The following is a 24,776-nucleotide window of genomic DNA, read 5'->3' as shown; positions in this document are numbered from 1 at the left end:
TCAGGTTTAAAGACAAAGGAGTGGGAGTGGTAGAAGTAGGTTGGGCAAGTGTTAGCCTCCAAGGCTGAGCCTTACCAGCAAGCAGACAGGCAGGAGGAAGTGTTGGAATCCTGTGGCGTTGGGGGAGGCTGGTCCACTGTGATAGAAAAGGCAGTGAGAAATAGGGCTCAGCCCAACCTGGCAGAGTTTGAGGGAGTGCGGGAGACACAACCAACCCTGGCTCCCTCAGAGTGAGTGCCTCTCCAGCCTCAGCTCCCAAAACGTGTGTCAGCCTTGCAGGTAGGTGCCTTTTTGTTTTCTGTTTTTCTGAGCAGGCCTCTCCAGATGGGCCGGCGATAGGAAATGCACCAGTGCACACTGCTGGCTCTCAGCCTAGGGAGCCCTGGCCACTGTCTGCAACTCCGAACATCTCAGCGAATGGCTCCATTGTTCTTGCATCCTGAAGCCTTCTCTGGAGAAGGGCAAGGGTTTCTAGAGAAATAAATAATAAAATCCCACACGCCAGTGTGTCCTCTGACCACACCCCCACTTCCAACTCCCTGTCACCCGAGCTTGTGTCCTTGGTCCTGCACTCCAGGAGGGAGCAGAAGGCCCTTCATTGGCTACAGGCATATTTGGGCTCCCCCCCTTCATCCTGCCCTTCAAAAACCTCTTCAGAGCTGGGGCTCTCTTTGGTTCTTGAGCAATCTGGCAACAGCCATGGGGTGGGGAGAGATGTCCAGGCTACCACGGGTGACAGGAAAATCCCTTCCAACTGCAGTGCCCCCATTACTGTCAGCAGCTTCCCTCTGCACTGCTTCGGGGCAGAAAAAAACAGAGCATCGTGTGCTCTGGGACAGGAAGTCCGTCCCTCCTAAGCTTGTTCCATCAACAAAATGGAAAATGGGTGAGCTGATGAGTGAGCTATCTCCCAGGTCCCCACTTTCATTCCAACTGCTCAGGCCTAAAGAAACAGCAATGAGGCCAGCGCCAGAGCAGCGGAGCATGTTCAGAAGGCTGGAAGAGAAAGAGCCGGGGTTGTTGATGGCTCCAGAAGCCTTAAGAGCTGGTAAAACGCTTAATCCTGCATAATGATTTACAAAGTGACAAGAAAAATAGATTTACTGTGACAGCTTGAAAGGAGAACCATATAAATAAAATTATACTTGGGCTCATCCTGTCTCTCTACAACCTGCTCCTCCCCCCACCCCAAAACCGGGGACTTGTGTGTACATACATGGGACACATTCATGTGAGCAAAAGGGAACTGGGGGTTGGGTTGGGTCGGGGGAGTGGGAGAGGGATAAAGGAGGAGGAAGGTCTGGACTCTGTCCTGGGAACAGCCAGTTGTTTCCCCACTCCAGGTGCAGCCTTCCAAAGCCAGGGGTTACCCCATGAACAGATGAAGAACACATCTGGCTGACATGCCCTACACAAGATTCCTTTGAGAAGCATGCAGCAAGCACCCCCAATTTCTGACTCCCATCTGATTCAAGACTTCGGTCTTAGGTTTCCTAGGCCCTAGGTTTTCAGGGTCTAGACAGGACCACTGCGTCCTCTTGAGTAAGGCAGGGACTCCAAGAGCACTGAGCCCAAACCAGCTGAGAGGAAATCCGGGAAGACAAGAAACCCTCAGCCAAGTTCATCTTTGAGAAAGCGAGCGACACTCCTGCCTGCAGTGCTGGGCTCATGGGTAGCATCTCCAGTCCTGTCAGCGCTGTGGCCCTCGTTCTGCGCTTACACAAGTGCACAGAGCACAGTGGGCCCATCAGCTCCAGCTATGTGGTAGGGAGAATGACGCAACATGCCGATGTTCTAGCCATGGACCAGAGACACTCTCCTCAGCAGCAATAAACCCGCCAGCTGCTCCGGGCTCCGTGGCCACTGTCCGTAGTCCTCAGCACAGCCCTGGCCTGGGCACCTGCCCAGGCGCTTCAGCCAGAAACAGGGCTGGTAACTATGCCCATAGGGTTACTCATTTGTACCAACAGGCATGCATTTAAAAAAATAATCAAGATGGGGTCACATGTAGGGAGAAAGAAACCAGATTCCCCTTAGTGGTTATGGGGCCTAAAGCAACTTCACCCCTCTGAGCTCCAACTTCCTCTTGGTTAAAAAGGGGTAACACCACCTACTCCTGAGGGCTATTGTGACAACCCTAAGACACCAGAGTACCTTGCTTGGTATACAATGGATGTTCCCAGGGATGTGAGCTTGGACTCTGATGACATGGAATGAAATGCATTTGCAGTGGGACAGCTAGGATAGGAGTTCTGATCTCAGTCAGACTGCCCCACTTAACCCCCTGTCCTGAGGAGCTGCTGAGGTTGAAGTGGAGAAATGATCATCGGGATGGGCAGGACAGCAGTCAGGCAGGCCTGGGGACCCCCAAGCCTCCTGTAGTCTATGCTCTGCTTCTAGCAAAGACTGGAGGGGCCAAGTCTCAGGCAAGGTCTGTGGAGACTCTCAAGCATCCCTCCTTGTCATCCTTTGGCTGACACCTAGCAACTCCCAGCTCAGTAAAATGCTTTTCTGTGCCTTTAACCAATGTAGTCAAGGATGTGCCTAGGCAGGTCTGAACACCCATATTTACCCAACAGGCCTGGCTCTCCCTCCCACCCTCCCCCAGCACCAAGGCAAGCTGGAGCCCATTTGCCTGCAGACTCACCTGGTGCATATGAGGCTCCAGTCCCTAGCCCTACTCAGGGAGTCTTGCCTAAGAGGCTCTACACCTGCACCCTGGCCATGTTCTTGCTGCTGAGCCTACTCTCCCAGGAAGCCAACCTGAGGAGGGCACGACATGGGCCCAGCAGATGCCCAGGTGTCCTCAGACCTCGGCAACTTTAGGCAAAAAAACCCAGGTGAAGAAGTGCTCCTGGAAACCAGGCCCGGCCCAAACAACCCTCTGGCTCTGACTTGAAAGGGGGAGGGCAAAAGAAGGGGCCAAGGGCTCAGATCATGTACATGGGCAGCTGTGAGTCTGGGGCTGAAGTTACTCAAGACTTTCTCAAACAAAGTATGCAAGTCACTTCCAAGGCATCTACCTAGAATGCAAAGATAGATAGATTTCCAAACCACAAAACCAACCAGCTCTATGTAAAGTGTAGATGCTGTCATCTATTCATTCACCTATTCTATAAGCATTCTGGAATGTTTGCTAGATGCCAAATGCGGTGGCTGGGGTACCCTGAAGGGAACTGTGGTCTTGCCCAATGAGGGCTTTAAAAGCAGTCAGAAAACAGAGTTGAGGGAGCTGCAACAAAGGCAGGAACCACTCCACTTGATCTGGCTGGTGTACAAGTATAAGCCAAGTCTTGAGCAGGGCTTTGCAGGATGCATAGGAGTTCACCAGGCAGACAGAGCAGAGAACAGAATGTGCAAAGCACACACAAGTGAAAGTTCAGCTGGGGACAGAGAATGACAGGCCCTGAGTGCCAGGCTGTAGGTGGTAGGAAGTCATGAAGGAGTTTTAAGTAGAGCAGAGGAGGTAATAGGATCAGAGGTGCTTTTCATTAAGGTCACACTGGCAGCCAAATGCAGGGAGGATAGGAGAGGGGAGGCTGGAGGCAGACACCTGAGGGAAGAAGGCCGCAGCATGGGGTGGAGAGGAAGGGTGGCTTCGAAAACATTTGGAAGGTGGAGTCTAGAGGCATCAGTTTGCTGTCTACATATTCTCAGAGGCCAGGTTCTGGGCAGGGCAGTGAGAACCTGGAAACCTAATGGCACAGGCTGCAGACCTGGGGAGGAGTCAAGGGTGACTCCCGAGTTTCAGTTGGGGCGGCGGGCCAATGGCAGTCCTGCTCCTAGTCCTTACAGTGGTTTTGTAAGAATTTGAGCATGCTTCCCTTCCTCAAAACACTTTGCCACCATCCACTAGAAATTTGTACGTACAAAGTACGGGGACTACAGTGTCAGTGCCCGAAGCTGTATGGTGTGCGACTGACACCATCACCCTTGGTGGTCCTAGCAGACCCAATGGCACTGAACCAGCCCTGGGAAGATGGAGTGCTTGGGTTCAGGCAGGAAGAAAAGGCAGAAAAAATCTAATACACAAAGCTAAAAACACAACAAAGTGGAGAAGAAGCAAAGCAGAATGTCTACTAACTCTTGCTGCCTTTTGGATATGAGAAATCTGAATAAAATGAGAGATGGCATTATTTACTATGTGGAATCCAAAAGGAAAAAAGTAGCTGCTCAAACCAGGTAAACACAGGAAATGCAAAAATGCAAGTCAGAAGGCATCTGTATAGAAAGATGAGGCCTGACCAAAAGTATAGAAAACCAGTTCTGGCCTTAGAGCTTACTAAAAAATATTGATTAAACAAAACAAAACAAAACAAAACAAAACCAATCCCATCTACTGAGCAAAACTCCAGCAAGGGAACACAGCATAGTGAAACCCATGTGCTGAGAAAATTGGAACTATCTGGAGAGCTGAGGGTTTCCATTCCATCATTCATCTCTCAGAGCTTTAATGAACACCTTCTCTGCTCTGCCGTCTGGATACAGGCATAAGATCCGGCTCGTACCTTTGTGGAGGAGACAGTCCAGTGGGGGAGAACACAGAGACCTGGAGGAGTACAGAGGGGGATACCTGAGAGCCCCCAGGTGGAGGAAATAACAAAACTGAGGCATGCGAGACTCAGGACACAGTCCACATGATGAAGGCTAAAGCCCCGGTGACAGCTGGCAGGCCCTTGTGTAAGGAAAGTGAGAACTTTGTGAGCAAAGGTAAGATAGCCAACATTTGATCTTGGGGGACTGGAGTAGGAAGCCTCACCTAGCCTGGAGGTAATATTGCTCAAACAGGCTTCCACAAGAGTCCCAGCTAGAATGGGCCTCAACGCACAGATGGGGATACTGAGGGCAAAGGGAGCCAAGGGCTTGATGAGGTCAGGAAGCTGATCTGTGTTCTAGATGGGAAGTGGCCAGGGCCCCTTCCAGTGCCCAGAGCCGCCCTTGGGGTGTTATTTAGCCCAACACCAGACTCACTGGGAGCGCTGATAGGCAGGGGAGGCACAAACAGATGGCTAGCTGGGTTCCTGGCCACTGGAAACTGCTTAGAAACAGAGGGGAGGTATTTCTCATACACAGAGCCAGATTCTCATTCTAAAAAGGTTCAGGCTTTCGTTTCCCGAAAAAGATGTTCACTGGGGCATCCTTCTGGCTGAGGCCCGCGCTCGCCTCCCACTGGCAGTCCTAACAAGTGTTTTATTGGGCGCAAACTGCCTTCCCAGCCTTCACTCCCAGGAGCCCTGGAAGGAGGGCACTCCCTGCCCATTTTACAGATGAGCAAGCAGCCCAGAGAGCCCCACAGGTCCTCTCATCCCAAGTCACTCTTCCTGGGCCTGATGGGGAAGGCTAAGTATCACACAGGACTCATATAGGGTGTTGCTAGGCTGAGGCTTCTGCCCACCGAGGGCGGGGACTTGGCTCAGGGTCTGGCCCCATGCTGGGCAGATGAGACCTTTGACCTCACCAGTCTGAGCCCTGCACAGAGGGTGTGGAGTCCTCAGAACTGCCCTACACAGGTATTGCAGGGCTCTGGAGGGTGCTGGCAGCTGGGTTGTGGTTTTGTGTTCGGCTAACTCTTGGTTTCTGAGCAATGAAGTGGAGAGAGAAGAGACATGGCAGCAGGCACTGCCCACCCACCCAACTCTGCTACCTGCCTTGGGCAGCCTTCAGGGCTGAGCGGGCAGCGTCCAGTGGAGGCAAGGCCCACCCGACAAACACTGGCTCCAGCCACCTCCAAGGTGAGGGAAAGAGAGACCCAGGGGCTTGTGCAGGCTCAGACCAGAGCAAGCTGGCCTGGCTTCTCCCCTAACTCACCTTCCTGCTTCCCCAGCGCCACCCTGGGAAGCAGAACTTCCCTTTTTGTGCCTCTGCAGGTTATAAGAATGCCAGTTTAGTTATCAAGGGTCACCTGGCTGCTGAAGCTCTGGGATTCTGGAGTGGCCTGACTCAGGCAGGTGTCTTCTTGGAGGAGAGAGGTGAACAAAATGGGCAGATGGAGGTCCAAAGAAGGCAGACGGCCTGCCTGAGGTTTTGTAGGTTTGTCCCTGTTCCATATACACTAGGTCTGAGCAGCCCAAGGAACCCAGCTCAGGGAACAGGGGATGGGAGATGGCCAACCTGGCTAAGGTGGGAGAATCTGGTATTGTGTTGGCTTTGCAGTCAGCTTCCTTCCATCTTTGGACCTCAGTTCCCTAATCTGGAAAATGAGGATGAGAGGATGAGAAAGCCGGTTGCCCAGGTTCCTCCGGCTCCAACAGTCTGGGTATCTTTGGGTCTTCAAAGCCCTAGGAGGGGTCATACCAGGTTGAAACCAGGGCCACAAATTCAAGCCATGGTTCCATGCCAGGGTAACATCCTTGCAGTCAGCTGGGTCAGACACCTGGGCAAGGGGTCTCAGGTGGGCTCCTGGAAACCCTGTTCCTGTCTTAGGTAATAGCTGAAAGAGTATGGGGCAGCCTAACCAGACCCAGGAGGTAAAGGGCAGGGGCCCCAGGCTGGGGGAGTCAGCTGTCTCATAGGGACTCCAGGGAACATCTGCCTGCCCCTGGGCTCAGCGCTCCAGTGAACACAGCCAGGAGCATAAGGATCGGAAGGTTTGTGATATGTGGATAGTAAGTCCTAGGGCAGCCTGGTGCCACAGACATGGGAGGACTTCCCTGTGTCTCACTCCAGCAAAGGCTTTCTGTCAAATGATAAAGCAGGGGCTGGGCATGGATGATGGTCAGGATGCCTGGGTTTTAGCTCCAGCTCTGTCACAGACTTGCCCTGTGTACCTGGGGAAGCCTCTGTACCTTTTGGGGTCAGACTCAGCAGCTAAACAATAGGGTTGGCCTGGATGATTTCCAAGGCCTTTCTGTGCTGACATTTTCATCACTGCACAAGGTTATAAAACATTACACTCCCTGCCACAGGGACGCTGCACAGCATGCAGAGTGTTGGTCCTCCCCTCTGACTCTTGCAATAGCCCCAAGGAAGACTGTCAGGAGGAGGCAGTGCCACCAGTTCAGACTTCAAATCCAGTGCTCTTTGAAGACACACCAGGTCTCTAGGGCCTCAGGACACGTAGTCAGGATGTTCCCTGAGACAGTGGCAGGGAGCAGAGCCAGGCAGAGATGGGCTTAGTAAGGAGGTGGGTGGAGGCAGACAGGGAGGGAGCACTTACTCACAGCTCCCTGGTTCCCCTCCAAGCAAGAAGCCCCAGTTCTAGTGGCAGGTGAGCATGATGGGAGAAGATAGGAAGACATCCTTCTTGAACCATCTGGCAGATATCAGGCCACATTCATTCCCTTGGACCCCAACAAGCCACCATTGGGACCTCCCCAGCCTACTTCCATGTTTCAAAACCTGGGTTAGACTGTTTCCAGGTCAGGGCCTGCCAGCATGGGAACCCAGCTTGGGCCAGAGCTTTCCCCAGGGTCTCCAAGCTGCCCGGGCTCTTACCAGAGGTGGGGATAATAAGGGGAGAGAAGAAGGCCACTCCTTCCAGGTAGCCCACTTTGCCTACTCCAGCCTTGGACTCAGTGTGGAAAGGAGAAGCCTCTGGGGATATATCCCTAACATAGGGTATGGAAGAGAGTTCCCAAGACCCGAGTTCACCATATTCCACATGGTTCTGAGATGAAAAGTAGGGGGAGGCATCCTTCCAGGCTCCATAAAGGTAGAACTTCCTAGGTAGAAGGGGCTGCTGGGAGGCAGGGAGCAGCCTGTCCCTGGAGATGTGCTAACCCACATCAGAAGATGCTCTGCGGATATGCTGTGCAACAGGCATCACATGACGTAACCACCAAGCTTCTTTGCAATCTTGAGAATCAAAGGTCCCATGAATATCAGGAATAGGAGTATCTGGAAGCCCTGGGTGGTCGCGGGGGTGTGTGTGTGGAAGATAAGGGCAGGAGGAATGGATATCTTGCTGACCCAGACACCTCTGGGGAGCTGCCTAAGAGGGCAGCCGTCCATAAGGCAGTAAGCTCCAAGAATTCTGGGGCCCACAAGGATTCCAACCCCCGAAGCAGCTCAACTCCTTCTGCCTAAAGAGATCAACCCTGCAGATGAAGCACAAGCAAAAATGAAGGTGTCAACTGGGCTGTGGCTGGTTGGAGGAATCAACGTCCTTTTGTAGAAAATAAATCAATGCTGAACTCACAGCTTCAAGGAAGCTCCTTTCACAGCCATGATACCATCTCCAAACACCAGATGAGGAATAACACATGAGGTTTCCTCTCTTTTTTCAGGATCGGAAGCACAAGGGGGTCCTGGAGCTCAGGGGGACTGAGCAAAGCAAGGAGGCTGATGAACAAGCAGTCTCCTAACCCCACGCCCTGCCAGCCACAAAGCCCACTCCTCAGAATCCCAGAAAGGCAGGGACATGAGGACTGTGAGCCCAGGACGTAAAGCGACTCCTGCATGGTCACGCCGTGGGCCTGCCAGCATGAGAACCCAGCTTGGGCCAGAGCTCTCCCCAGGGCCCGGGTGCCTCTCACTGCTAACAGCAGCATGACACCCCCAGCTAAGGGCTCATAACTGATTCGTACCAGCACTCTCAAGTGCTTCTCTGCGTGGAAATGTCCGTGTTCCCCACGGCCCTTGAGAAGGAAACATTAACCGGAGCAGGGTACATAGGCAGTGTAGTCATCAGGGTTGAAATCAGCTTCCTGATACAGGGTTCAGTCCTAAACCAGTCCTGCCTAGCCTCCCTAGAGGAGGGAGTGGGCACGAATTTCCTCCCTTCACCCTAATCCCTACTTAGCTCTTTGGCGGATGTTTACCTGACACTCTGGCCTCTCATAGAAGGTAAGACTGAGCAGTTTCAGCAGTGAGGTTGGTCAGCCCAGGCGGCCATCCCCTGGGGCTACCTTTGTCTTGTGCCAGGTCTGTGTCCCAAGGGAAGACCACTGTTAGTGACCTTGGTTGGGTCCCCTCCCCTCCCGCAGCCTCAGTTTCCTCACTAGTACATGCCAGAGTTATACACACGATACATCCGCGGCTCAGGAGGTGGCACAAATGAGTTGGAATGAAAGGGTCTGTGGGCAGGAGGTAGAGAAAGGCAACACAACAGTCCTGATCCACTCAAGGGCCAGCATCATTTTAGACCCTCAGTTGAAGGCCAATGTTCTTACACACTGCTTTCAGGCATCCAAACTGATTGAGGATCTGAACAAGCCGTGGACCATCACTGCAGAAGGTGTGCACGTAGGTTTAGGGGCTCACAACCCTTGAAGGTCAGGTTCAAGGCCCTTCCTGCTGACAGCTGGAAGTCTTTGAGGCCCATATCTAGGAACACGGCAGAGGCGCCACCCCTCTGTCAAGCTGGCCTTGCTTTCAGGACTGCCCAACAACAAACAGGTCTGTGGTCTAGTAACAATAAAAGAAACAGAGGCCAGAGAAAGTGATAGAGACCTGCAGGCTTGAGTAGGGTAGGATCAAGAAGCAGTGCCAAGAAAGCAGACTGGGGGAGATCTCTGTCCACGTGGAAGCTGTCCTCATCCTTGCCAGCATGAGTGGTCCCCCAGGGAAAGTGGTCCTTGGGCAGGGAGACCATCCTCTGGACAGCACCATGGATGCCAGAGCTGGAAGGGACCATCTAGGTTGGCATTTCCCAAGATATTCCACTGCTATCTTCAATAGTTATTTTGCATTAGAAAGGGAGGTGGGAGGAGTGTACTAGAGTTTGGGAAACCCTGGGTGAGTCAAAAGGTTGACAATTTCCCAGGAGAGGGAAGTGTGATCTGCAATCCTTCCTCTTGTGGACTGGTGTTTCTGAGAACCCACTTTGGAAAACCTTCATGTGGTCTGTTCATGATTTTCAGATCAGGAGACTGAGACCCAGGAGGGGTCTGTGACCACCCTAACGTCCCACAGTTAGTTCCAGTTCAAGTGATGCTACACAATAGTTTATGGCTGACAAGGCCAGGCCCCTCCATGCCCTCCTCTGCTCCACCAAGGAAAAGACTGAGAGGGAGAGGGGTATTATCACTAGCCTTCACTTGCAGGTAGGAAAGCAAGGTCCTGAGGCAGGAACACAGATATGCAAATCTCCACCTTTCAATGATCCCTCTAGGGTCTCTAAGGGAAATGGGCTTCACAGGTAGGCTTAATTGAACTTGGATTTTCGGGGTGGGGGGGGAGTGGTGGAGGGGGTGTGTGTTTCAGCTCTCAGAGATAACTTGCCAGCCCTTTCCGCTACAAAGGGGAAACTGTGAATAATGGCAGGCACTGGGGTGCGGCACGGCTGGGGGGCTGGAAGCCTATATCCCAGGCCTGGATTTAGTTGGTCCTCAGATACCAGGTGGCCTTGGGCAGTCGACCTGACCTGAGTCTCCTCATCTCTAAGTTGGAGATAATACAATGCTAACACCTGCATGAGAGCAATAGTCATGACAATGACTGAGGCTATTGTTTCTTGAATGTCTGCTGTGTGCAAGGCCCTGTCTGTGCTCCATCTTCTCAACCTGTAGGGAAGGCTGTGTGTTATTTATATATTATTAGCAAGTCTGTTTTGCAGATGTGGAGACCCAAGTTGGAGAGGCTAAACATAACTTTCTCAGAGTCACAGAAATCACAAAGGGTGAAGCTGAGAGTTGAACACAGGAAGTCTAAGAGGAGCCTAAAACAAATTAGTTGTCTAAGGAATTCTGGCTATCGTGATATTGATGGTAGACTTTGGCAAGTTGTTTTAAAGATGTTAACAACAACAGGAGCCCCGAAGCACATCAATGGAAACTTTAATTCCTCCCCACCCAGACCACTCAGCACCCCCTTGCTGAGATACCCAAGTGCAGGGGATCTATCCCACTGTGTGACCTTTGGCCAGTCCTTCCAGGGTGAGACAGAGACCTGCGAAGGGCCCTCCCTGCTTGCAAAGGCCAAGTAAGTGTTCCAGGACCCTTCCCTAGGTTTTTGGACCCAGTTTGTCCTTCAGCCAGGGTGCTGGCTTGTCAGAGCCATCTGCCTTGTTCCCCAGCTTCAGTCAAATTCACCACGGAGCTGGGTAGGAGTTTGGGCTATAGCCAGCAGACTGAGCAAGGGCCAGGTACCTGGCATCTCCTCCTCTGTCCTGTCCTGAGCCCACTGGCTCTTCCTCACATGTTGCCACCTGGTGACTCCCAGAGTTCCTGCAAGAGGGCTCCTTCCCTGCTTTTCCATCTGTGGAGGAAATGATGGCAGGAACAAAGCAGCAGGGGCTACTATCCCTGCAAAGGATGAAAATCAGCACTTGGAGGGCTGGCTGGGGGTGGGGGGCAGGCGAGGAAGAGGCCTGGGCAGATGAGACACCTTGTGCCCTCCCTAGAGGGTTTAAGTTTTACTTCCCTTAAATCTGCAATGCAATCAATATACTGTTACTTTTCAAAAATATGCCGAGATCCTGGGTAGGATCTGGGGGTACTGCTGAAAACGTCCCTTATTTCTTACCCTGAGTTCAGAAATGAGCCCTGCCCTCCAGGTTCAGCTGGCCCTTCCCAAGTCAAAGATGAACAGCATTTATTTATGAGCTCTGAAGGGTGGCTAACATAGCTGCGCCTGGCCAGCAGTAAATGCTCGATAAATGTTTAATAAACTAATGGGATGAAGAACGGGGTTCTGGGCCCAGCTCTGTCACCAATTCGCTGCTGTCCTTGCATATGGCCAATTGTTTCCATAGCTGGGTATCTTGGATCAGAAAAGGAAAGGTCAGACTAGGTAACCCCTGTAGCCCCCAATTCTATACCACATTCTTAGAGGGGCAACACAGAGCCAGGGAGCTTCTGGAGTGGAAGGAGGTTTCAGACGTCTTTTCCCAATGCTCCAAAGCAAAAAGAGAGGACAGGCTGTAACTGCTGGGTGGGACTCCCCAGGGCAGGGGTTTGGAAGGCGGCACAGCCACCCCTCCCCCCACACTGCCACAAACCCAGCCTCTGTGGGCGGATGACTAGAGTTGTTGGGAAATGGAAATGGAGGAAGAACAGGGAAAGGGTGGCAGTGGGTGCAGTTTCCATTAAAGCCAGACACCCAAAAAAAAGATTTTGGAAGGGCCACTTAAAAGTACAAAGAGATTATATTTCAACAGACTCCCCACCCCAATCAGAATAGCTTTGCCATTTTTTGGCAAAGCAATCATCTGCATGGAATTGGACCCTCCATGCAGATGGAGGGAAAGACTGGTGGGAGAGAAGGGAGAAAGCCCCCATGCCTGGGAGGGGCAGGCACCTGTCCTCTGCAGACACCCTGGCCAGCATACAGAATCCTAGGGGCCCCAGAATTCACGCGCGCGCGCGTGTGTGTGTGTGTGTGTGTGTGTGTGTGAGTGAGTGAGAGAGAGAGAGAGAGAGAGAGAGAGAGAGAGAGAGAGAGAGAGATTTGTAATAGGTAATGCCAGTTGGGGAGCAGGCTTCAGGACAAATGAAGTCCCCAACCCCTATTTCTGCACCTGGAGGATTCACTAGCCCCTGGGCAATTCTAGACCTGCCCTGAAGCCTCCAGGGACAAAGATCACAAAGTCAGACCACCACAAGTCCCTGATACCCTGCCACCACCAGTCATTGAGGCTCCAGGCCAGGTGGCCTCAGTTTCCCCATCTGTCAGGTGAAGGGTTGAAGCTGATGATCTCTAAGGGCTGTGCCCGCTCTGACAGTCTGTGATGCTGAGATTCTACAGAAAAGCATACAACCTACCGTCACGCAGGCCCCCGCCCCAGAGACCTGGGAAGGGAGTCCCCAGTCCCCACGCTGTCTGTCCTCAAGAGCCTGCCGTGGCTGAAACCTTCAAGTGGTTACAATTACAACCAGGCTAACAGGATTAGGGGCACATTGAAATCTAAGAAATCTAATTAGCTCAGACACCCTGGCCTCCCCCAGCATGATCCTGTAGTAACCCCAGCAGCTGGGCCTGACAGGTGGGGCCCGGGGCCCTCCCAGGCTTCAGTTATTACCTGTGCAGGTGTGCCAAACTGGGCCAGGCTTCCTGGGGAGATGCCAGGTCAGCCCGCCCAGCTGCTCCCTGCTTTGACCCCACCTGATACAGCCTTGTCCTGGGGTGATGCTCAGATGAGCTTCAGAAAACCAGGCACAGGTCCTGGGCAGCAGGTAGGCTGTGTAGGATGTAGAAGGAACCCAAGGACTTCCACAGGGCAGCTACCCAACTGGGCCTGGTCACTGACTCAGCCTGAGGAGGGGCAGTCTGGGTCAATGTCTGTATCTATAGAAACCATCACAGCTCCAGGAAAAGCCTTGGGCCGCACAGGAACCTGGGGCCTACAAGCAGTTCTGCTTCCTGCTCCAGGGCCAGGGATGGGGGTGAAGGTCTGTGTATAAACATGTGCACCAAGGAAGTCATGGCAGGATTTGGGGCTTAAAGCAAGTTCAGGGGCACAGCTGCTGGTGGGGTAGGCTGTGTGCTGCCAAAAGTGGGAGAAGACACAGGTGAGGCTCACCCGTACCTTTCCTGGGGACAGCTGCTCCTCCTCAACCTTTGGCCCCCATCCCTATTCTTGGGGTCCACACCAGCTCCAGCACCATACGCTGTCCAGTTGGTGCCTGGGAAGGCAACAGCACAGAGTGCTGGCATCTGGAAGACCTAAAGCTGAGAGTCTTGCCTTAACCATAGTCATGTCACCTCTGCAAATCTCAGTTTTCTTCTCTGTGAAATGGGGGTAACTGCAAATAGAACCTAGCTTACACTGTTACTATTAGAGTTAGTCAAAGTTGGAAAGTGCTTTCAAATCCACCAAGTGCCACACAAAGGCGAGGGGCCGTGATTATTAATGTCATCGTGCGCCCCATGGCAGGCAGCCAGCTGGTAGTGGTTAATTATTTATTTGGACTGATCTTCCTGTCCTGAGTGGACTGTAAACTCGGAAGGAACAGGAACTGTCTTACACATTTCTGGGTCTCTCACTGGCCACAGGCTTCACACTGTGGACTCTCAGGAAATATCTGTGGCATCAATGCTGGGCCCCTGACCAAACCCCAGCCCCTGCTATGCATCCCCTTCCTTCTCTTCATACCTGATCCAAGGAGAGAAAGTGCCAAGAGGCAAAGCCAGCACACAAAGACAGAGGACAGAAAGCAGACCCTTCCCCACTCCCCACACATCACTCCCAATAAGGCTGGAAGCAGCCACTTGGAGGGTGTCCCCCCATCTCACATCACTATGGCTCACCTGGACACTGATCTTGAATCTGTGATCATTCAGGAAAGAAGAAATCTGTGGTCTCGAGGGCCCCCAGCACCTCAAGACCAGAGTGAGAGCCAGGAGGGGTTGATTTCTAGAAGGTATGCCATGCAGTAGAGCATGCTAACAGCCAGACCTGTCCACTAAAGGCAGAGGCTGCCCATAGGTGGTGAGTGCCCTGTCATGGAGGCATGCAAGACAAGGCTGGACAATAAGTTGTCAGGGAGGTAGGCTTGGATGGAAGAGCAGCATCTGGAAAATGCTTCTAGCATCCTAATCTAATCCTTTTGTGCTCTATCCACTCTGTGCCCAGTGCCTACCAGGCTTGTGGAGGATACATGCCCATGGCTCTTGTGACATCTGTCTCATCTTCACAGCAATCAAGTAGGTGAGAGATTTTGCCTTTGGATCCATTTTACAGATGAGGAGACTGAGACCCAGAAGAGTGAAACTACTGGCCCAAAGGAGCCAGCCATCTACAGTCTCCTGACACCTCTTCCCTGTCTCCTCAGGTAATGGGAAGATCCACATAATCACGATGAATTTTTGGATTCTTTTTCCAAAGCCTGTGCCTGCGACTGGCTCTTTTCAACCACCCTGTATCCTCCCAGAGGGGAGAACCCAACCTCAGAATCATCCCTGGAGCTTACAGCCCAGTCAGGCTCTGCTTCCCTTCATCCTTGCAGGCTCTAGGGACAAAGAGTACCTCCCCCCCCCCCCCGGGCGTGGGCTGAGGCCACTGTGTTCTGCTGAGAAACCAGAGTAGTCACTAGGCAAGACTACAGTAGTGTCCAGGGTAATTACAGCAGCCCAGCCTTTGTTGTCCACACAAAACCTAAGGAACCTCATAAAGATGAGGTAGCGATAGGAGCCAGGCAAGGGCTCCCAGGAGCAAAGTTATGAATGAAAATGTATGGGACCCAGTCATGGCCTGGCAGGCCCTACTTCCTGGTTCTGGACAGAGTGCCCAGAGAAGCTTCCGGAAATTAACTTGTTGGCTCCTGAATTTCTTACAGCAACGTCTCTCCCTGAGGCTGGGATCACAGCTCCCTATTGGACCTTGGCCAAGGCCAGAGAAGTTAGTATCAGCAACTTCACACATGCGTACTCTTACAACAAAACTCTCAGGACACAGCAGGCCTCAAAGTGTCTTCCTTCCTTATCCACCATCTCTGTCAATGAGGAAAAAAATGAAGTCTGCAGCTCTTCTTAGTTGGGTCCTTCCCTCTGCAGTCTTCCAGGATGAGTTGACAATGGACACCTGGCCAGTTGGGGCACATCTCTGGGCACCAGGAATGGCAATAATGTTGTGTGACTGTTGCTATGGAAGTGAGTGAGTGAGTGAGTGTGTGTGTGTGTGTGTGTGTGTGTGAGAGAGAGAGAGAGAGAGAGAGAGAGAGAGAGATGGAGAGGAACCAGGTTTTGTGGCCAAACCCCCACAGTCTCTGGACCTTTCTTCACTTTGCTCCTCTGGCTGTAAAGAGCAGGATCCTCCTTCCCTCTTTCCTTAGAAGGAAAAAAGGGACATTTTGTCCCCACAAAGAAGCCAGCAATACTTTTCTGCTCTGACAGGGCTAGTTAATCAAAATTTCTCCTAAGTCCAGCAATTTCTTATTCGCAACCCTCTGAGAGCCATATGCTGAATGCCTCAAAATTCAATCCATAAACCATTTAAAACGTTTGAAATCTCCCTACTGCTCCCCCCACCCCCCAGTCACTGCCACAAACTCTCAGAAGTCTAAAGTCTGGAGATTTACATGTGAAAACAGCATTTCATAACCTCGTGACTTGGGACAAGGAGATGCTTCTGTCCTTTTGGGAAAAACAAAACACAACCAAAATCATAAAACTCAGAAGAAAACACCATCTCCCTCCAAATGCATTCCCTTGGCCCCAAGTTACACGTGCTCTGTGGCAGATACGGCTTCAATGTGTCTTTTGTTTGATGCTGGTGTTTCAACATCCTCAACTTGAATTAAGAAAGGTCAGCACAAGGCTTGGGGCATTCACAAACCACACCACCAGGGCCAAGCAGCGCGCAAGCAAGGGGCCAGGAATTCCCCCCACTCTGGACACCTCCAAAAGCAACCAGGACAGAGAAAGTTAGGAACTTGCTCCCTCTTCTAAACTTCACAGAGAGTTTACAAGCAACTTTTAAACTCCCTGGACCATGCAAACGCCAGTGAAGGCAAGTTGGAGTTCATCACCAGCCAAGCTGCCCATTCTGCAGCCATAGTGCCTGACTCTTTATGTCCACCTTCAAAAAAACCCCCAAAATAAGCAAAGCCAGGCACCTCTGGGAACAGCCACTGGCCTCCTGCCCTGACCTGTGTAACCAGCCTGTCCTCACACCCACAGGGAGGAGGAGACAGCACTGGTTAGCCCTCTGGTCCACCAGGCCCTGTCCCGGGGTTGCAGCAGAGAGACAAACTGTTGCTCAAGAAAGTCCTCCAGAAAACCCTTGGCACCAAAAGGCAGCTCCGGGTGACTCCTACCCAGCACCAAGCCAGTGGCTTCCACAGGAGGCTTCCCACTGACCTTTTAAATCTGTAGGGTTGGGTCTTACTCTCCCATGCCCTGAGCAGTCCACCCAGGGGTCTCCAAATGGCCACGGCAGAGCAGAGAGGAGAAAAAGGCTGGCGGAGCAGTGCCCTCACTCTGCCAGCCCAGCCGCCAGCTTCTTGGAGGACCTCTGAGAGAACATTTGTTTGGGCTGCCAAGTTAAATCTTCCTCCCTCATGTCAGGGCATTGGAAAAGCAGTCAGGGGAGAGGAGAAGGGGGAGAGCGGGGGAAGGAGCAGCGGGAGGGAGGGAGGAAGGGAGGCAGGCGAGCAAGCTCTTGGAGCCCCAGTTACTCGGGCACTGCCTGCCCTGGAAGCTAGCCCTTCCCAGGAAGGTGCAGCCGGGACTCCGGACACCCAAGCAGGAGGCCGGGTCGCCAAGCCTACGGGGTCCGGCACCGGGTGCCAGACGCCCCGGGCCCGTGTCCGGGGAGTGGCCCTCGCTCTGTGCCCCGCCGGAGGGGCGAGGTGGTAAGAGAAGCAGAGGAAAAAAAGTTTGCGGCAGGTAGAGGGGGAAAGCCGGGTGGCCCCGCCGCAGGGCAGTCCCTCAGGGAGGGGTGGGGGGCCCCGGCCCGCTGCCCTGGCGCGCTCCCGCCGGGGTTGTTTACATTCCTGGAGTGTCTTTTAAACCCGGGGCTGAGGCCGGCTCCCGGCCTTCTCCGGCGGTTCCGGGGCAGTCTCCCGTGAAAATCTGCTGGCGCACAATGGCCGGGAAGGCTGCCGCCCCTCGCCTGCGCCCCCGCTGCTCCGGGGCGGGGATCCTGCCCTCCACACTGGGCCCTCTCCCAGCCCGGCTGGCTTCCTGGACAGATGTCCCCGGCGAGGGGGCGACGTTCGCCCGCTGCCTGCGCCCCAGACGCCGAGGCCACTCTCCCCACTGTTTTCTCCCTAACCTAGACGACAGGAATGTGAAACAAGCTTCCAGAGCACGACTTCCACCCCAGCTCCAGCCCCAGCCTGGCTCGGTCCCCCAACCTCCGCCCCGGCCGACCTCCCACTCCCCCGGGGCCGCCGCCGGAGACGAAGAGGAAGAAAGAACACGGGGAAATTACTTTCGTATTTGCAACGCGCGCGCGCACACACGCACATCTTCCCTCCCGGCTCCTCTGCTGGCCGGGGCAGCCCCGTCCAGGCGTTGCTCTTAATGCCCCTTCGGTTTCTAAAGACCTACAGGAAGCGCCTACACACACCCCTTGACATTCCCCGATTTTACGGTGCGCGGAGTCTCCCCGGGCAATTCACACACAAACAACTTAACCGCACCCCCACTTCCCATTTACAAAAGTGTGTGTTTTCCCTGGAAATTCAGATGCACAACTTAACACCACCATCCCTTGCCACCCCGAAATCCGGCGCCGTCCCTTCCTGGTTGTTTTCACACTGAGGCGCACAACTTCGAGTCTCCCCAAAGGGGGAGAGGGAGACGGAGGGGGGTCCTAGCCCGGTCCTTTCCTCCCTCCCGCCTCTCCTAATCCCCATCTTGCCCGGCCCCCGGTGTACAGAACTAAGACTGGAGGCGCACCGGCAGGAGGCGGGCACCAGGTCCGCGCGCGCACACCCTTACTCAAGCCCCGCACACCCGACGAGCCCCGGCCCCCGCGCGCAGTCCAAGCCGGCTCCGCGCAGCCTGGCGTTCGCCGGTCGCCTGGGCCTCTGCCCCCGACCGCCACGGAGCGCAGCGAAGCCCGGTTGCCGACCGCTCGCCCGACTGGCTCTCTTCTGGCCCCAGCGGACCCTTAAAACGGAAAAGCCCCAAGCATCCGACGTCCCACGCTCGCACCCCAAGAGTACACGGGGAGCGGGAGGCAGGCCCGGGGCCAGCGGGCGCCCTGGTCTGGCTTCAAACTTACCAGGCACTGCGAGCGCCGCTGCCGCCGCTGGAGGACGCGCCGCTGCCGCTGCCGCCGCCACCACCGGCGGGCAGGGCCGGCTCCGGCCCGGAGGAGCTCAGCGAGGGCGCCGAGATCAGCTCCGCTCTGGCTCCTGCTCGGCGCGGACTTGGGCTGGGGTCACCGCGCAGCACCAGCGCTGCTCGATAGCTCGGCCGCCCGATCGCGGATCGCCCGCTCGCCGCCCAGCCGCCTGCTCTCCCGGGCGCCTGCCGCCGCTCGCTTTTTTAATGTCCACAGACAGTGAAAAGGAACTCGGCGTTAGGGGGTGAGTAAGTGAATCAACTCGCCCGGAGCCGAGCAAGTTGAAGTGTCAGATTACATTGGCTATTCTATTTCCAAAGGGCCCCGCGCCGCCGGCCGTCCGCAAAAGCCGGCGCGGAATTACATGCGGAGCGGAGTGCGGAGCCGCCGTTGCCGCTGGCGCTCCGCTCTGCTCTTCTAGCGCGCTCTCTGCGCATTCGCCGCTCTCTTTCCCTTTCCTTTTTCCCTTTCTTTCCCTCGTCTTTCCCTTCTTTTGCCGTCTTTCTTCCCTGCTTCTCGGTCTGAGCCCTCTTCAAGCGTTTCCCCTCTCTGGCTCTGATGGGCTTTGCGTGACATCCTCCACCCCCTGCACTCACCTCCCTTTTCTCTTCTTCTCCCTTCACTACTCCCTGACCGCCCCCACCTCCACCCCAGCAAGTTTGGAGTAATGCTGAAAGAAATGCTGAGCCTAGGAAGGGACCACGTTGTGGAGGAGGCTAAAATCACCTGGTTCACTGGAGTGCCCCCCTTTGCTCCTACGCCCCCGACTGGAATGCACACCAGGCTGAGAACACTGTCAGGTCCCGGAATTGGGGGTGAGCGAGTTGCTAACAAGACCGCCAAAACCTTCCTCTGGAGGGGGCTTTGGCGTTCTTCCCATAGCCCGGCGACATGAGGGTGCAGCGTGTAAAGGACAGCCCACCACTGCCACCAAGGGTGATGTTGAGGGAGGCTGGAGCACGGCACCCCGACGGCTGGGAAGGAGCGACGCGCCTAGTCTGTCCTGGGCAAGCATCGCATCTAGAAGCGTGCGGATTTCTCCGAAGGCCCCGTGGAGCACCCTGGGCCCAATAGGCTCGGGCGGGGTGGGGGCATTCGGACCCAGGACCATCCCTCAGTCCCGAGCCCGGCACTTCCCCAGGGGTCTCGGAGAGCGATGGCACTCACAAGGCTCAGTTGGGTGTTCCCAACTCGAGTCATTCCCCTAGAAGTCCCACCCCTGACAGCATGCATCTAAGTGCGCGCCCACCTTGGCTCCTGTCCACTGCCAGTCATACGGAAACTCCTACACAAATGGCACACACATTGGCGCCCATACTCAGTATTACAAACACGCTTCCTCGCGCATACACATAGGCAAACACTTTCCCTCACAAATATGCGTGTACACGGCCATAGCAAGCACATTTACAGGCGCACTCAATTGCACATGCACACACACATCGGTGTACAACCCCACATACACTCGAAAAAAAACACGAAACATTACCCTGTGCACTAAATCCTCACGTTCACGTACACATACAGACGTCCTCCTCCCTTCCTCTTCTACACCCCTTCCTCAAGCACACCACTCATGATTTGCAGCACTCCTAGTCCCAAATCATAATCAGCTCTCGAACAGCACAGGTTGTACACAGACACACACACTTGCGCGCCCGCACGCGCTCCCCTCCCCACACAAGCTGGGGAGGCTGCGGCTCAGCGCCCTCTGCGGATTCCAGGTGTGGCGGTGATTCCGCTCTCCACGTTTTGCAGTCCGCCGCGGTGTCGGAGGCGAGGCGAGGTAGGGAGCTGGAATAACAAAGGCAAGTTGGGGAGAGCACAAGGGGGCGCAGCCCGGGCCGGGCCAAGGGGGGAGCCCTGTTCGGCCGGGGCTTAGGAGGCTCCAGGGTCTGGGGCGCCAGGAACTGGAGGTGGGGGGGCAGGGAGAGTGGGGGTCGAGGGGCGGGGCCGCTGCGTGACGTCAGAGAACAATGACACCGCTGGGGGCGGACACCCGGAGGCAGCCGGGCGGGGGTCTCCCCCGGGGCTTGAGATGAACGGAAGACGTCTTGGCTGGACTAGGGTCGTTGCCTGATTGACGAGGCCGGCTTGGGAGTGCGGACGTGCCACGAATTCGGGGGTCGTCCCCGGCCTCCTGGGAGTGATCAGCGCGGACCCTGGGCCAATGCGGGGAGGAGGCCGGAATACCCTCCTCACCCCCATTTTAGACATCTTTCAGAAAGCATCTCTGACCTCGGCTTGAACTCCTTCAGGGCCCGCAAGATCACTCCTTTCACAAGTGAGGGAGAGGAGGCAAAATGAATTTGCCAGCCCTGAATTCGTTCTCAAAGCTGCACTAGTCTGACAGCCAGCGAACTCAGCCTGGATTCCTGAGGGCTCAGAGGACTGCAGCTCAGGTCCACGGGGGCGTGGGGGGCGTGGGGATTCCGGGAGCTTGCTTGATTTTCCCAGGGGAAATTATACCTCTCAGTGCCATTAGGTTCAAGGGAAGACACTCCTTTCTGGGCCTCAGTCTCGAACTGTGACAGGGGCTGCTTTCACGCTGCTCTGGCACAGGTGGCAGATGAACATCCTTGGGGAGGTTGGTTGGTATGAAAGCACTTCTAGACCTCTAGGGACAACAGGGAGGCATGGTCCCAGCACATTCCTGTGGGAGGGAGCCCCTTCCCCTCAGCCTCTGGATAGCCCACTTTCCTAAATATGGATTTAGTTGGGGTGGAGGGGAGGCAACCTGGGAAACCCTTGGCCTGACTCAGGACTGGAAGGTAGGAATTCTGCTTGCTAAATGGTGGTTGGAGCCACAGCTTGCCCTCCATTTCCAGCAATTCATAGCATTGCAGCAAGCCACAATGACACCCCCACCTCAGGTCCAAAATCTCAGGGTAGAGTTTCTGATGAATAACATAGGGACCTGAAGAGCAAAAATCCAGCCCCAGCCAAGAACTAAAACAGTTCCTGTTGTCTCGATGACCATCTAGGTCAGTATGCTTAGTCCTCTGAACATTTCTCAATGAGTGATGGGCTTGCCACCTCCAGGAAGTAGAAGATGCAGGTGACCTTGGGGATGACCATTCATGTTTAAAAGCTCCTGACTAGATCCCCTTACCCCCACCCAGTTCCCTTTACATCTGAAAACTAGGAAGCTTCTGAGAGGGCAGAGGAGCTAAGCCCAGCACACAAAGCAAGTCCAACTCTCTAGCATGGAGCCTGGGGGAATTTCAGCTCTTCCCAGCTGGACAAGCATGGCACTTGACAGCAGCAACTTGAAGAAATCACACCTGGGCCCAGGCCTCCTGGGGACCCTGGGTACTAGTCCTTGGGACTCAGGCCCTTGCTGTCTCTATTCATCTTTCTGGGAAATAACAAAGCAGGTTAGATCCCTGTGGGGTCTTGGAAGAAGCTATGACTTATTTAGTACCTACTGTGTGCTGGCTACTCTGATGAGGGCCCCTTGGTGTTAGCTTATTGAATTTTCACATTGTCTGGAATTAGGTGCTATTACCATCCCTCCTTCAGAGAAATCTGTACTGTGAGTGACTTGCCCAAGGTCTATCAGGATTCAGATTCAGGCTCTCATTTTCTGCTGGCCCCTCAGCCCCAGCTCTGCATCCTCATCCATGAACTCTCTTTGTGGTCCTAGACAAGTTGCTAGCCCTCTCTGGGCTTCTGTAAACCAAGGGCAAGGACTAGAGCAGTGGTCAGATTTCTTTGAGAATTGTGTGTCCTGAGCCCCCACCCTCTGGGTCTTGGCCTCTGTGGGCCTGGATCTCAGGATGAAGCAGAGAGGAAAGCGCTTTTATATTCTACTGACTGAGAGCTGGAAGATGGGTCCCACTCAGCTAGTGCAGGCCCATAAATCACCTGGATCCAGAGGCAGCTTCAGTGCTCATTAGGAGGGTGCTGGCTGCATGGAACAGGCCTGTGGGCACCAACGCCGGGGGCCAGCCCATACCCACCTTCAGAGAGCAGACTCACGTGCCATTAAATTCTTTATGTTATGGGAGCTATCACTGGGGAAACTGGAAGTTGGTTAGGCCTGGACTGGGAGAGCAGGGATACAGGAAGTCTAGGGGGCCAGGAGGAAGTCAGTGGGAGGCTTTAGGTCCTGGGGCAAAGTAGAGGACCTGTGCAGGGCAAGAGGAGTCCAGCCTCAGTCTGAGGGCCCTCGGTGGGCTGGGGAACAGGGGGCTGGCACACATGGGGGTGGATTTCTGCTTCTTCAGGACTGCCTTCTGTTTCCACTCTCTACCCTTCACTTCCCAAAAGGGAGCCAGGGGACTAAGGGACAGAGGGAAAGTCACACTTATTGAATGCGTACTGTACACCAAACAGTTTGGAAATATTCTCTTGTTCTGTCTCCTCCACAAGCCAGAAAGTATAATCCCCACCCCCTGAGGAAAGAAACTCAGAGAGGCTAAGTGACCTGCTCAGGATCTCACAGCTATTCAGTAGGCTGGAACTGGTCCAGGTCTGGGTTGGGCCTCAGGGTTGAGAATGGGACTTGCCTTCATCTCAGTACTGTCTATGGTGCAGAGAAGTTGATCTTCTACTTTGGGGTAAAGACCCTCACTCACTGCCAGGGAATGATCAGGGCCTATCCCATGGCAGTGGGGTAACAGGGAGTCCATTTAGTCTTCTCACCTTGGTGGATCCAAGAGGCATCTGGTTACTGCCCAGCTTGGAGGCCTATGCCTCTCTAGGTGGGTGGTTGCATCCAGTGGAGGATGGATTCCTCTCAGTACATCAGGCTGCCCTGGTCCACCTTCCTATATTCCAAACACATTGCTCCTCCTTGGTTCTCCTAGTCCCTTCCACCAACCATGCAGGCTTCTCAGTTTCCATCATAGAGTTCTGCCCTGTGGTCCCAGACACAGCTCTGCTACCACCCACTTCTTACAAAGAGATTCTGGAGAGTAGACTGAGCCTGCCTCAGGAGGTGGCCCATCACTGCCCCTAGCTCACCACTGCTTGACTTGCTGTATGGCTTGAGCACATCACAGACTCTCTGTGCTCCGTTTCCCCCATCTATCAAGTTAATGTGGAACACACAGGGGATGTCCAGTGGAATTTTGCCTCTGACTGTCCTGTGATTCTGTAAGTCTGAACCTTCAATCCTTAGACTGAGCCATAGTGAACTTCAGGGTTGGAGGGGACCCTGCTTTGGGGAGTGTGCTCAGACAGTCCTTGACCAGGTAGGGACAGGAACCATGTGCACAGAGGGAGCTGTGAACATGTAATGACCTTAACACTTTGCTTGGTGAGATACCTCTTACCCACTGAGCCTCTCATCATCCCTTTTACTGGTGACTAAACTGAGCCCCAAAGGGAGGCAGTGGCTTTCCCATGGCCACACAGCTGGAAGTGCCAGAGTTGGAATGAGAACATGGCCTCCTAATCAAGCACCCTCTCCCCTGCACCAGTGATCCCAGAGGAGCAATCTGGGAGCCAGTACCTCCACCCAGCACTGCTGGGGGAAGTCTGGAACAAGTGGCCACAGAAGGGCCAAGCCTCCTTTCTCAGCCCTGAGCTCCTGCATCCTGAGAGGAGAGTCTCTCTTCTTTGGCACTGGAGGGATTGGGAGAAACTATCATAGCCTCAGCATCACCCCTCCTTACCTGGACAGAAGATTTCTAGTCTCAAGGCTCATCCCCCTCTTGTCCTGCCCCTGCCCTGTAACCATGTTGAGTGGCTTCCAGAATTGCCAGCATTATACACATACTCTTACCTCCTCATGCTCTTCCTGCCTCCTGGCATACCCCTCCTAGCCTTCAAGGCTCCATCACAACCACTTGCTCAGAAGCCTATCCTGATAACTCCGGCCAGTGTGCTATCTACCTGGTCTCAACCCCCATATGTTGCTGCCCCTACCTCCAGTATTATTATCATTATAGCAAATACTTATTAAGCCCTTACTATGTGCCAGGCATAAGTATCTCCTACACACAAACTCCTTTAATCTTCACATGAGCTGATTAGTAGTAGTAGTTACTTGACCATTTTACAGATGAGGAAACTGAGGGAAGTTTCATTTGCCCAATGTGGCACCTCACCAGTTAGGGAGGTTATTTGGATGTGTACCCGCCCCCCACCTCCTAACCTCCCATCAAGACTGCAGGTGTAGGATGACACAGTGCTTTATCCCATCAGCCAGCATGGA

The 24,776-nt window shown here is 54.1% G+C and overlaps 1 protein-coding gene across 6 annotated transcripts in view; it reads right to left on the bottom strand.

The window, feature by feature from the left end:
• Nucleotides 1-18,873, bottom strand: part of ZMIZ1 (zinc finger MIZ-type containing 1) — a 226,957-nt gene extending 208,084 nt beyond the window's left edge. For all 6 annotated transcript variants that reach the window (XM_053922731.1, XM_053922730.1, XM_053922735.1 and 3 more), the window contains exon 1: nt 18,551-18,873. The gene's annotated coding sequence lies outside the window, so the exon portion shown is untranslated. The remainder of the gene's footprint in view (nt 1-18,550) is intronic.
• Between the last annotated feature and the right edge of the window lie 5,903 nt (nt 18,874-24,776).

The sequence above is a fragment of the Desmodus rotundus genome, chromosome 4, assembly GCF_022682495.2.
Source record: "Desmodus rotundus isolate HL8 chromosome 4, HLdesRot8A.1, whole genome shotgun sequence".
Taxonomy (NCBI): Eukaryota; Metazoa; Chordata; class Mammalia; order Chiroptera; family Phyllostomidae; genus Desmodus; species Desmodus rotundus.
This window is presented reverse-complemented; position numbering and strand designations above follow the sequence as displayed.